Below are 12,419 nucleotides of genomic sequence, written 5' to 3'. Positions count from 1 at the left end.
ACACCCCTGACTGATCCTGCTGGGATATTCCGCAGTAAATGCACTTATTTGTAGGCTGAGGAATGAAAATGTGCCACGACAGCTGCTCCCATACACACGAATGACACTTAAGTCACTTCTGCCGGGGCCATTTCGACACATTTCGTGCTTCTTTGTCATCTAAAGAGTGTTTTAATGACAAGCAAACACCCCAAATTAATAAGTGCCAGTAAGACAAGACCGAATTCTTTGTTCTGTCAGCTCAGGAGGTTTTTTTTTCGGGTTGTTCAAAATGAAAAGCATCTTTGTGATCAGAGGTTTCGAGGCTCAAAGTGCCCCTGGTGACAGCGAACACCAAGGTCACATCCACAACACCCTTCCCACATGCTGGAATCCCATCCCTGCCCCGGGCAGGTGGCTTTAATTTCCTGCAATTTATGGCAGGGATGGCCAATTTTTAATGATGTCATCAGCATCCATTTGCTGAGAAGCCCAAGGATGATGCAGAACTGGAGGCAAAACCAGGGCAGAGAATCCCATCAACCCCACGAAATTACAGTGAGGAAGAGGGAATTTTTCTAGGTGAGATCAGAACTCCCAAAAATCCCCTTTTCCCCCGAACTTTCTCTTCACCTCACAAACAAATCTTCCTGCGGCGTGGGCAGGAAATATTTGAGGAATCCATGGGAGAGAGCCCTGTGGATCAGTCAGCTGCTTTTAATCCGGGGTGACCCCCCCCACTCCCTCCTCGGGAGCTGCATCCCCCCTTCCTGCAGGGGAAGAGAAGGGCCCCATATCCCACATTTTTAGCAAAAATAGCAGCTCTTGACTCCAGCAAAGGGAAACCACAGCAGTGGCTTCTTGGGCCTTCTGGTTTTGGGGCTGTGTCTTTGGAAATTGAAAGTTTCAGGACTTTTTTTCTCCCCTCCCCTCCCCACCGAGACTTCCTGGGTTTCCTCCTGTTCCCGGTGTTTGTGGGGGGGTTGTGGGGGGAAGGGAACGTTGCACAAGCCGATGTTCCTCGCAGATGATGACTGGGCAGAAGCGGTGCCCCTGCGAGCCGCATGAGCAGGCTGGAAAGGCAAAATTACAGACTGCAGGCATCCCAAAAAGCCCATTGTGCATGGGTGTGCAGATGGAAAGGGGGGAAAATTCCAGGAAAACCAAATTTTGGTCGCTGCTGGCCATAGATAGGCGGCTTCCTGGCTCGGCCAAGAGCAGGGCAACGTTAAAAAAGGAAATTCCTTGGGAGTAAAAATGAAAAAAAACCAAAACCCAGTGGCCTCCAAGCTTCCAGGAGCTCGGCCTGGTGCTGTTGATCTTTGCTGAATCATAAAATCGGGATCGTTGTTTGGGAATGTTGATGATGAGGTGAAAAGTGCGGCCGGCAGTTCTCAAAGGGCGGCGCGGATGTGGGGCCGGTGCTGGTGGCAGCTGGTGGCACACGCGGGCTGGGATGGAGCCTAATGCCGTTCATCCACGTTCCTGGAATTGTTGGGGCTGGAAAATCCCTCCAGGATCACCGAGTGCCTGATCCACGCTCAGCCCAGAGCACTGAGTGTGACTCCAAAGCTCCCTGGGCACTTCCAAGGCCTGAGCGCCCTTTCCATGAGGAAATTCCTCCTGATTTCCACCCTGACGCTCCCCCTGAAGCCGTTTCTTCTCTGTCCTGTGCCTGTTTCCTGGGAGAAGAGGCAGCACCTTTTCCCCACCAGTTTCTTTGGGTTTTATTTAGTATTTCCCACCCATCCAGTGTGACCTTCCCAGAGCTGAGCCCTCTCCTTGTCCCTCGTCACAGCGCGACCAGAGCGTCACCGGTGACATCAGAGTAAAACTTTGAAGGGCTTGGAAAGCAAATCCAGCGAGCCCAGAGCTGTCACTGCTGCAGGAAATCCCCCACCCCAAATGACACCCAGCTCCCACCCGGTGGGAAAGAGCCAGGGCAGCGTTTCACACTCTCAGCTTTGAGGAGCTCGTTTAATTTGTCATATTTTCCACCTGTTTTTCCCTAAAACTCCCCAAACCTATCCTAGATTTTGCAGTTATTCCCAGCAGGAAAGAACAAGGGAAACGAGGGCTGGCAAAGTGTCACTGCCTGTGGTGGTCACAAGTGGCCAGGACAGGGGCTGGCCCAGTTTAGGGTCCATCCGTGGGGAACAAGGACAAGAGGGGATGAAGGAAGGAAGGTTTAAATGGAATCTTGGGAAGGAATTCTGCTCTGGGAGAGAGGTGAGGGGCTGTGATGGAATTCCCAGAGGAGCTGTGGCTGCCCCATCCCTGGAAGTGCCCAAGGCCAGGCTGGACAGGGCTTGGAGCACCCTGGGGTGCTGGAAGGTGTCCCGGCCCGTGGCAGGGGTGGGATGGAATTTAAGGTCTCTTCCAGCCCAAACCATTCCATGATTCCATGGAGTTGTGCCAGGAGGAGCAGGCGATGCTGGGACACCACAGGGACACCACAGGGACACCTTGGGCCATCTCAGGTGGTGGCTCCAGGATTCCAAGCCCGTGGCTGAGGCATCTTCCCTGCTCATCCGGCCCTTCCCTGCTCATCTAAGCTTTTATATTCCAAAAGACAGCTTTTTCCTTGATTTAAATCCCTTTATTAGGGCAGGTTTTGGCCCAGTTTGGCCCAATTTTCTCTAAAAATCAAAATCAGAATAAAAGCAGGACTGGTGCTGCTGTTTGGGTTTATGCTCTGTCCCTCACATTGGTATCCAAGAATCCGCATTCCTGGGGTATAAATCCATTTATTCCCGAGTTCCTTAACCAGGATTATTCTAGGAAAAGAAGAGATGGATGTAGGGGAGCCCTTGGCTGAAGTGACTTCCAGAAGAGAGCAAAGAAAAGGTTGGAAAGAGGGAGAATGGGGGAAAAGAGACCTTTTAAACCCAGGACTGAGCCAGCGATTCACTGCGAGAAAATTTGTGATTTTGTAGAAAATTGAGAAGTAAAATTTAAAAAAAATCATCAAATTAAAGTGATTTTTTTTTTAGGCTTTGCAGTGTGAATTTTGGAGCAGCTGGGCCAGATGTGAATCCAGAGGAGCCAGCCCAGGTCACCTGAGGCAGCTCAGTGTCATTTCAACCTGATTTTGATGAGAAATTTTTTGCCTTCATTTGTCATTTTCGCAGCTGTTGGCTGCCTCAGTTCCCTTTTCCCGAGGAGATCTCAAATGAAATCACATTTTCATTGACTCAAACTCGGAACCAGAGCGAGCCATCCCCAGGTGAACACTCGGTTTGGCTCCCAAATCAGCATTTTCGAACCAGCCAAACTCAGCTGGGGAAGACACAGAGAGAGAGAGAGAAAGAAATGAAGGACTGTGGAAAAAAAAAAAATGCAAAGCTGAAACCAATCAATTTCAGGAAACAAACTGGGCTTGGAAAGCCCCCGGTTGGGATAAATTTAGGTCATTTCAGGGGATTATCTGTGGTCACCAATTATGCAAATAGCGAAGAAAACCCAGGCTGCCCTGATATTTTACATCGAAAATTCAGCTGTTTCTCCACCCCCCTGCCCTTGTCCATCCTTCCTGCCCTGCCCTGATCTCGCTGCCTGCGGGGGACATCAGATGGGCTTGGGTTTTTTGAAGAATTTGGGGTTGCAGGTTGGTTTTTTATTTGATGTGAGGAGCTCAGGGCTGCTCGGAGGAGCAGCACAAAGGGAATTTCCTGGGATTTGCTGGAGGAAGGAGCAGCCCTGCCCTGCTGGAGGGCTCAGGAATAGGAAAATGCTGGAAGTTGAGCTTGGTGTTGAGTCCACTGTGGGATGGGGGTGCTGCAGCAGCACCTGGATGTGGGAGCATCCAGCCACGTTTTCCATAAGGGAAAAAGGCAGGAAAATCGTGGCTAGAGGCAGCTTGAAGGAAAGGGGAGAGATGGGCTGAGCTCAGGGTGGGGAGGGGGGGATTTAAGCCGGGTGTAAACGGGGCTGGAGGCTGGGCAGGGCTCCTGGGAGAATCATTCCCTGTCCAGGGTGAGTGATGTGAGCCTGGGAAGAGAGGAGAAGGGGGCAGGAAGGAGGAGAAAGGAATAAAAGGAGGGGAAAGGAATAAAAGGAGGAGAAAGGAATAAAAGGAGGGGAAAGGAATAAAAGAAGGGGAAAGGAATAAAAGGAGGGGAAAGGAATAAAAGGAGGGGAAAGGAATAAAAGGAGGAGAAAGGAATAAAAGAAGGGGAAAGGAATAAAAGGAGGAGAAAGGAATAAAAGGAGTCAGGGAGGAGTAAAAAGTAGAAGAAAGGAGGCAGAAGGGAGGAGAAAGGAGTCATGGGGGGCAGAAAGGAGTAAAAGGAGAAGAAAGAAGAAGAAAGGAGGCAGAAAGAAGGAGAAAGGAGTCAGGCAGGAGTCAGGAAAGAGCAGAAAGGAGTAAAAGGGAGAAGAAAGGAATAGAAAGGACGAGAAAAGAGAGAGGAGTCAGCAAGGGGGTCAGAAAGGAGGGAAAGGAGAAGAAAGGAGGAGGAAGGAGTCAGAAAAGAGAAGGAAGGAGTCAGAAGGGAGTGCAAGAGAGGAGAAAGGAGTCAGGCAGGAGCCAGCTGCCCTGCGGTGCCCCAGCAGAGCCGGGCTCTGACCAGGCTGTGGCAATTCAAAGCCGAATTTCAACCCTGAACTTCCTTCCCCTCCAAGGCTGAGCCCCGAGTGCCCCGCAGGGCATTTCTGTGCTCCCCAGCACCGCTGCCCAGCTGGGCTGGCAGCCCAAACCGGGGTGAACATCTGGATAACAGCTGCAAGTGTTGGGAGCTGGGCCGGCTGCATTCCCGGGATTGAAATCCAGCGGGATGTGTTCCACTCGGGATGGCTGCAGACACGGGGATGAATCCGTGGGATCCAACCCCTTTGGAACTGCCCAACACAACCTGCTGGGGCAGGACAAGGGTTGGATGGGATTTGGGAAGGAATTCTTCCCTGTGAGGGTGGGGAGGGGCTGGGATGGAATTCCCAGAGAAGCTGTGGCTGTCCCTGGATCCCTGGGAGTGTCCGAGGCCCGGTTGGACATTGGGGCTTGGAGCAGCCTGGGATGGTGGGAGGTGTCCCTGGTGAGCTGAGCTTTAAGGTCCCTCCCAACCCAAAGCATTCCATGATTTCAGTGATCCCTGGAAAGCTGTGATCCTTGCCTGCTGGAGGGAATCAGGAGCATGTGACAGCCTGGGGAACGTGGGGACAAGGCCACACGGCCGGGTCAGCGTGGCCTGGCGGGAGCAGCGATCTCCCTTTGGTGTTCCCTGACCTGGAATGGTGCTGCCTTTGTCCTGCCAACGTGACTTTGGAACCAGGAATCTTTGGAGCCTCTCCTTTGGCTTTTCCTGCTGAGTTTTGGAGCAGCCTGGCCGAGCTGAACCTGTTACAGTGACCCTGGGGAGAAAAAAATGAGGGAGACCTTTCCCAGGAGAGAACGGGATGGGAGGAGAGCGGGGGAAGCAGATGAACCTCACTGCTGTGCTCGCTCTGTGACAAATCTGGGAGGGGACAGGGGCAGATCCAGCCAAGGAATTCCCATTTCCAGGCGGAGCCCTGAGGGTGCAGGATGGGAAGTTCAGGGAATCCTTTCTCCTCCCACCCGAGAGCTCCGGGGGTTTCTTGGGTTCAGAAGAGGCAAAAGTCAAATTTGGCACCGGATTTTGAGTTCTCAGCCCAGGCAGAGAGACAAACCAGGGAGATTCACAATCCCAGAGCCAGGAAGAGGAAGGAAAAGGGAGGATAAGGAGGGGAAAGTAAAAGCTGCATCAAGGGCTGGAATTTCAAAGGCACACCGGGGTTTTTCTGTCCAGGCTGTGGAAGAAGCAGGGGCTGGATTTGGGAATCTGCCCCTCCTTTCCAGGCTGGATGAAGATTGCCCAGAGCTCAGCTTTGGCCACGGACACAACACACAGGTCTGGGTGTCTCAAACAAGTTTCCCAGAGGGAATAATTTGCGTTTTCCCGCTCTGCTGGATAACAGGATGTACAACAAAAATCCGTTCTCGATGCTGATAGTGAGAAGTACGCATTGGGAAGAGGCAGGGATTCATTTCCCAGCTCTTTCCTGCCTTGCTCAGAGCATTTCTCTGCTCCAGGCCTCAGTTTCCCTCCAGCCAAATGGGATAAAGGAGATCCACGGATAAAGGAGATCCACGGAATTCCAGCGGACGCTGCAGAGGTGTGGAATTCTAAAATTGGCCGTGTTTACCCTGCAAGAGGCTCCCTCCTGCCCCCCCTTCAAGCAGCCACGTGGGATTTCATGCCATGCACAGGGACACCCTGGCAGCGTCTCCCAGCCCCAGCACCCCCTGCCAAAGCCCCCCGAATCCTTGGCTCCACAGGAACTGCTGGAGGGCGTCAGAGCAGCTCCAGGGCACGAGGGTGAAGAGCAATTTTGCTGTCCCCACTTGGGTTTGGGGTCCTGGGGGGCTCCCTCAGCCCCCGGAGCAGGCGCAGCCCGATGCGGAAGGGCTTAAATTCCCAACAAAAGCCGTGCCCGGCGCTGGCGGAGCCAGGAGCAGACTCTGCTTTAAAAAACCCCAACAAACCAGCCCTTTCTGCTGGCAGCAGCAGTGAGAGGAAGGAGATCTGGGTCTCCTGAGCAAACTGCTGGGGCTGGGAGTGCTTGAAAGGTTTCCTGGAGACACCAGCACAGCCCATGGCAATGTTTTCCCATCGGGAGCAGCGCTCCCACCTCGCTCTTCCCGGTGCCCCGAGCGATGCCCGAGCTGGTGGGGCTGAGAGCTGACAGCCAGTGCTGGCTCCTGCCACTTCCTCTGGGGCCTGCCATGCCAGCTGCTGGCAGGGGGACAGGGCAAGAAAGAGCCTGGATATTGTCTGGAGGGCCAGGGGGGTTCTCAGAGGCAGCGGAGGAGAGGTGAAACCGCAGCCCCGATAACGGTTCTTGCAAATCATCCCTGGGCAGGTCCTCCTGCCTTCCTGGCTCAGCTCATTGCAGCCTCTGCCACTCTCAAACCAGCCCCAGCTTTCAGCAGCACGGCAATTTCTTATTTTCTGGTTTCCTGAACAAGTTTTCCCGAGAGAAAAATGAGGGTTTTTTTTTTTTCCCCCCACTAATGTGATGTATAATAAAAATATGCCATCAGTATTTAAAGTCCATGCTGGGAAGAGTCAGGGTTTGGGGATTCATTTCCCAGCTAGTTTTTGCTTTGCTCACAGCATTTAGCTGCTCCACGCCTCAGTTTCCCTCCAGCCAAGTGAGATCCATAGAATTCAGCCACTCCAGGTACTCTAAAATACTCAAAAATTGACTGTATTTATTCTGCACTTCCAGGGCATGAAGCCCATCCACATTTAGGTGATCAATCATTAATGGTTTTCTTTGATTAAAGGTAATAAAGGCCTTCGGGATGGTAGAAAATTCCCAGGTGGGAGATGATGCCTTCAAAACAACTGCACAAACACAGAAACAAAGGATCGAATTCCGCCTGAAAATGACATTGTGCAGTGGAATGGCTGGATCAGCCCCTCGGAAAGGCACCTGGTAATTAACTCGGTGTAAATTAATCAGCTTCAGACAGGATTTAGGGACTTTCATAGCCGAGCGCTGCCTTTTGTAGTGACAACTCCCAGGAGGACTTTGAAGTCCTGCCTGCTCCAAGGGGTGGCACAGGCTCCGGGATTTGGGAATATTTTTGCTTTACAAGGGGGATAAAAGCATCCCCAGCCCAAAATCTGAGGGGGTTTTTTTTTGGGCTCTGTCACACACAGGAGGTGCCAAACTTGAGATAAGGCGGACAAAGGAGCTGCCTGAGAAGCCAGGGAAGCGGGGGGAATGTGGGATCCGATTTCCTGGGAGAAGCTGCCAAAGGGTTTGTCCTGCTTTGTGCTGCCTGCCCTGGCCTGGCTGAGGGAGCTGTGCCAGGGCAGGGACAAGGACAGGACCTGGCTGGCTCTGGAGCGTGGGCACAGGCGACAGGAAAAGGGATTTCGGGAGAATTTGTCTCAAAATCAGGTGGGCTCCAGGCAGATGAGAGCTTTGCTGCTTCCACCACCCAGCAAAGGATGTTGTGGTGGTGAAACCATTTCGGTGTGACTGTATTTAAATCAGGAGAAATGTAAAAGAAACGGGGTTGATGTAAAGTGGGACTGGATTTGGGTAAAAGCATCTCGGTGGTAAATAAAGCTCCCCCAGCTCAGCAACAGGAGATTCCTGAGCTCCAGAGGTTCCCACACACGGAATAATAACAGGAATAAGGAAATGCTCCTTATTAGAAGAAACACACAAAGTGAGACTCCTGCAATTCATTAAAAACCAGATCAGAGCTGCCTAAATATTGGGTGAGCTAAAAAAACAAACCGGTGGGGGAAAAAAACAAAAGAAGAAGAATCTCCAAAGATAACTATCAGAGACTCCACCCCAGCTGCCCCCGAGGCACCCCAGGACGTGGCACTGGGCAGGGTGGGGCTGCCAGCATCCGTGCTGGGGATCTGTCCTTCGACAGGGAGAGAGGCCTCAGAGAAACCCCAAAGCTCACAGGATGTTTGTCTCCCAAAAGGCTGGGAAAGGGCTTGGTTTTTCTACCTGAAAAGAAATCTGTGATTTTGTGTCTGTGAATCCCTCTCTCCTTGTTTTTCTTCGTGCTTTGTGCAGGAGCAGGGCTGGGCTGTGATGCCATAAAGGGGAATTTGGGGTGAGGCTGCAGGATGTGGAGCCTCCCTGTGGGGCACTGCCTGTGGGTTCCCCACGCTGGAGCTGGGCAGGGAAAATTCCTCCCATCCCACAAAAATCTTCCTTGCTGGCCATCAGGATGGACCCAAGGCTTTGCAGAACTTCTGGCCTCGTTTCCTAAAGAAACAATCCAGCTGCCTGGCCTCCCTTTCCCATAAATTCCTCATCCTTTGGCTGATTTCTGCCCAGCCTGACCTGACCACTGGAGGCACCACGGTGGCACAGTCCCACAAGTGTCACACCAACAGGGCACTCAGGAGACACTCAGATCCCACTGAGGAACGGCTGCAGCCCTTCCAGACACGGATAATCCGCTCAGGGGCTGGGGTTTTGTGGGAAAGCAGCTGGGGAGCAGTGGCTGGAGAGCTGTGCCACATCTGGTTGCCACCAGACCCTCGCAGGTGGCACCTCGGTGTCTAATCCTGCCACCCCAGCCCCGGCGTTATCAGGGCCCTGTGAGCACCCTGAGACCAGAAAGGGCAGAGATAAAGCAAAAAGTCCTTTTTTTTTTCTTTTCTTTTTTGTGCTCCTGCAGCTCCAAGCCTGGGTTTCTCAGAATCCAGCTGCCCTCAAAGGAGAAATGAGACAAACAAATGTGTGGGGACAGGGACAGGGAGCGATAGCGCTGCCAGGAGCCCCTGGCACTGTCCCTGTCCCCAGGGGTGCCCTGAGGTATCACCACCCTGCACATGGAGCAGCTTAAAGGGTGAGGAAGAGCTGCCTGCACCTCCAGAGGCAGCTGTGCAGGGTTTGGAATGGAAATCCCACGGTTTTCCTCCAGGAAATCCATCCTGCTGCAGTCTCTGCGTGTGAGAGACTGGAAATAACCTCAGATATTGATACTTGCACTTTTCTTGCTCAGGCCCCTGCCAGGGCAGCTCCTGAGCTGTTGGGAAGTGATGCCAAGTGCTGGAATTGTTTCAGGACATGACTTGGGATCTGTCTGAAGGAGGGGGACACATCCAAGTGGCAGCTCTGGCTGGGAACACCCCAAGCAGAGACCCAGAACGTGCCCTGGGAAGGGGTCAGGAGCTGTGCTCAGCTCAATCTGACATCCAGAAAAACTGGAGATCCCTCTTTTTCAGGGATACACTGCTCGAGATTAATCTTATCCTAATTAATAAACTGGAAACAAGAAATAAACTGCATTCTAAGTAATAAACTATATCCTAAATAATTAACTATAAACAGGGACCGTGCATTCGGCCTGAACCCCACAGGGCTCTGCTGTGAAATGGGGCTGGGAAATGCTGCAAGACACCCTGAATTCCCAATTTTTGCAGCTCTAACCACCAAAATCCTGGATAATTCCTGCCCTGATGGAGCCAGGAGAGCCCTCAGTGCCTGCACACCCAGCATGGTGCCCCTGTCACTGATGGTGGCAGGGAGACAACAAGAAATAAAAGGTTTAAAGACAAGGCTGCCTTTGCCCCCACAGATTTCAAGGGGTCCCCACAAAGCCTTTCTCAGCCCGTTGAGCCCCACAAATTTATTTTTACCTGCCAAACACATTCAGAGCATTCAAAAGTGTTTATTTACTTCCTGCCCAGTGAAAGTGGAGCGGGAGAAAATAGATGCTGAGCAACGATCTCTGCTCACCTGCAGGGCCCCGCTGGTTGGGTGCACAGCTGAGAACTCCAGGGGTGCCCCCAGAGCAGTTTTTGCACCCCCCCCCCCCAATCTCTTGGCAACCCCACACCTGCAGCCCTGGCTGAGGTGCTGAGGATGTGTCTGGGGGAGGCTTTGAGCTCAGCCTGCAAAGCCACGGCGGCTCAGGGAGCAGAGATTCTGCTGGGGGGGGGAGGGTCCTGAGCTGCCTGTGAGCTCTGGGCTCAACCCCGAGCTTTGCAAAGCTCGGCTTTCACAGGGTTTAAAGGGTTGCACCAGGTTTGAAAAGCAGCTGCAAGAGAGGCTTGAAAGATGTGGCACAGGAGGTTTGAGGAGTGTCACATCCCAGAGCTGGCAGGAGTTGCTGCCACATTTTCCCAGTCCTGGTGCTGCTCTGAGACTCCTGCAGCTCTTTGCACTCGGGGTTTGGAGCATCCCAAATATTGGGATTGCATCTTTCCCTGCCTTGATAAAGCCACGGAGGGAGCCACACGTGTCCCCTCTCCAAATTCAGGCTGGCTCTCTCCTCTGCAGCATGATAGGAAACTGCAGAGATAAAGAGAAGATGGAGAATTTGGGGAAATCTCTGCAAAATCTGAGACTTTTTGGGGTATTTCCAATGGTGAGGCTGATCCAGGCTCTGCTTGTCGATGTAATTGAAGCCATCAGACATCAAAAAAAAAGGGCAAAGCTCCCGTTTTTATTGATTTGTTTTCTGGATCAGGCTAGAAATCCAAGCAGGGCTGGTTTGGAAGGTGCTTTCCGTGAGCCTGGAGCCCATCTGAGCCCTGCTCCCACCCAAAACCTGCCCACAGAAACCTGAGCTGGGCTGGGGAGCACCAGCCCCTGAACACCTGAGCTTGGAACAGCCTTTTTCCAAGGGAAAAACCCTTGGAAGAGGAAAAGAAAGACAAAAACTGCACAAAAGTGCTGGGTTAGAGCCTGCAGATCCCCATCCACGAAGCAGGGATCTGCTTGAGCCAGGAAATGCTTCCCAGGAGAAGGAGAAATGCAGGATGGAACCACTTCCAAGGGATTGTTGCTCCTCACCTCTCCTGATGCTGATCCAGGTGGTCTTGGCTCCAAGCCCACAACATTTGGGCCTGATTTTTGGAGGTCTCACCCCCTGGACATTCCAGGCAGAGGCACAAAGTGTTGTTTTGTTGCTTTCCAGCAGGAATTCGGCACAAGGAATTCAGGCCACGGACACTTTGAGATGAGCCCAGTGAAGCTGCACAAGCAGCAGGGCTGGTTTGGGGGCTGATGCTAAAAAAATAGAACAAAACACTTGACATATTTGAATTTTGAGGTTTTTCCCTCAAAAAGATCCCATTTTTCCAAGCTGTGGCTCCTGCACTGCCACACTCAACCAGCTGCAAGGAGGAGGGAAGGCAGCACCAGGCTCCCTGCACCCATCCAACTTCTGCTCTCGCATAGGAAGTTGATAAAAACCTCACTGGGTTGCAAAAAAGAAAATCAGATTTCAAAACCGCTGCTCAAAGGGCTCCAGAGGCTCTCAGCAGCCCTGGATTAACCCTTTCCACCCTTTCCAGAGGGTCCCTTCCAGCTGGGGATGCCAACAAATCCTTTGGTGTCTTTGCTCAGCTCTTTGGGGGCTTTTTTTGGCCCTTTGTGTTCTATTTTGATGTGGATTTTATCTCGGGGCTTATCACCCGTCCAACCTGCTCTTATCAACGAGCAGGCTGGGGAGAGGAGGGGATGGAGGGAAGGTTTGGAAAAGCTCTGTTAAAATGCTCACCTGCTGCAAAGGGTGAGCAGAAAATGGGGAAAAACCAGTGGAAGTTTGGCTGGAAAAAGCCATCAGCCTGTCAGAAAACACTTGATCCAGCTCCTGCTGGGAAGATCCAGCTCCTTGGGGATTCCCAATTCTGGATTCCAACCCCAAAATCCTCATTCTCACGGAAGAACCAAGTTCCCACTCTTTTGTGTATTTTCCACCCGTTCTGGGAATCGTTCCTGCAGCGGTGACGCAAAGATCTGTGTCCTGCCAGCCTGGGAATGCACTGATCCACGGGATCCAGCTCCCCCAGGGATCCCAGAGGAACGACAGCTGCGGATGGATCAGCATCCCAGAGGATGGATCAGCATCCCAGAGGATGGATCAGCACCGCCGTGGCTCTTGGTGGACAAAGCAAAGACAGATTTGGCCTCACTTCACTTTGGGA

The sequence above is a fragment of the Corvus kubaryi genome, unplaced genomic scaffold, assembly GCF_017639235.1.
Source record: "Corvus kubaryi isolate FWS band 111438036 unplaced genomic scaffold, C.kubaryi_AGA036_p1.0 62772, whole genome shotgun sequence".
Classification (NCBI taxonomy): domain Eukaryota; kingdom Metazoa; phylum Chordata; class Aves; order Passeriformes; family Corvidae; genus Corvus; species Corvus kubaryi.
Note: the sequence above shows the minus strand (reverse complement) of the source record.